At 38.3% G+C, this 875-nt stretch overlaps 1 protein-coding gene across 1 annotated transcript in view; it reads right to left on the reverse strand.

The window, feature by feature from the left end:
- Positions 1–875, reverse strand: part of LOC106875724 (out at first protein) — a 31796-nt gene that overhangs the window by 8275 nt on the left and 22646 nt on the right. The window lies entirely within an intron of this gene.

Here is an 875-nt window from a genome sequence, read left to right on the forward strand (position 1 = left end):
ATATATATATATATACAGGGTGCAATGGGTTAATTGTCGCCATTTTATATTGTTAATTTCATGCACATGCATTGTTTGTTTTTGATTTTGTTGACTACACAGTATAGTAGGGTCAGTTGGGCACCATCTGTGAGAAAAACAGCACCATGATGCAATTCACTCTGCCAGAAATTTGGAAACGACATGTACTGCTTGGCATTCACACCAGAAGCTCCAATACAAACATTTCAGAGTGTTTATGAATCAATCTGAAGACATCCTGTCAACATCATGGTGTTTGGAGTGATCACTAGTGATGGTGACATTATGTCTCCATTCAACTTCCTACATAGCCTCAAACTCAACACAGAGGCCTACATGAAGTGCTTGGAGGAGACAGTGCTGCTTTAGGTCAAGAGGGTGGCTGCTGAAAGACCCTATATCTGGCAACAGGACTCTGCACCATGCCATACAAGCAGGAGAACCCAGTCATGGCTGTCAGACAATTTCTGTAACCACATCATCTCTAACATCTGTGGGATGCACTTAAGCGAGAGACCAAGAAAATTTCTTGTAACACCAAAGATTAACTGAAAGCAAGGATTATGGCAGCCTTCACCAACTTAAACAAGGAGACCATCCAGAAGAGTTGCAAGAGATTCTGAAGTCGTCTGGAGGCCATGGTTGAAGCTAATGGTGATATTATTGAATAAATTTACTCTATTATTTCAAGTTATTTTTATGTATTTTTGGTAAATACCATAACCATCATCATTTAACATCTGCCTATGTTAAAAATGAGATGTCCGTCTTATTTTCATTTTTGCACAATTTAGGTGACAGTTTATTCACTGCACCCTGTATGTATGTATGTATGTATGTATATATATATATAT

This window comes from Octopus bimaculoides, chromosome 5, assembly GCF_001194135.2.
Source record: "Octopus bimaculoides isolate UCB-OBI-ISO-001 chromosome 5, ASM119413v2, whole genome shotgun sequence".
Lineage (NCBI taxonomy): Eukaryota > Metazoa > Mollusca > Cephalopoda > Octopoda > Octopodidae > Octopus > Octopus bimaculoides.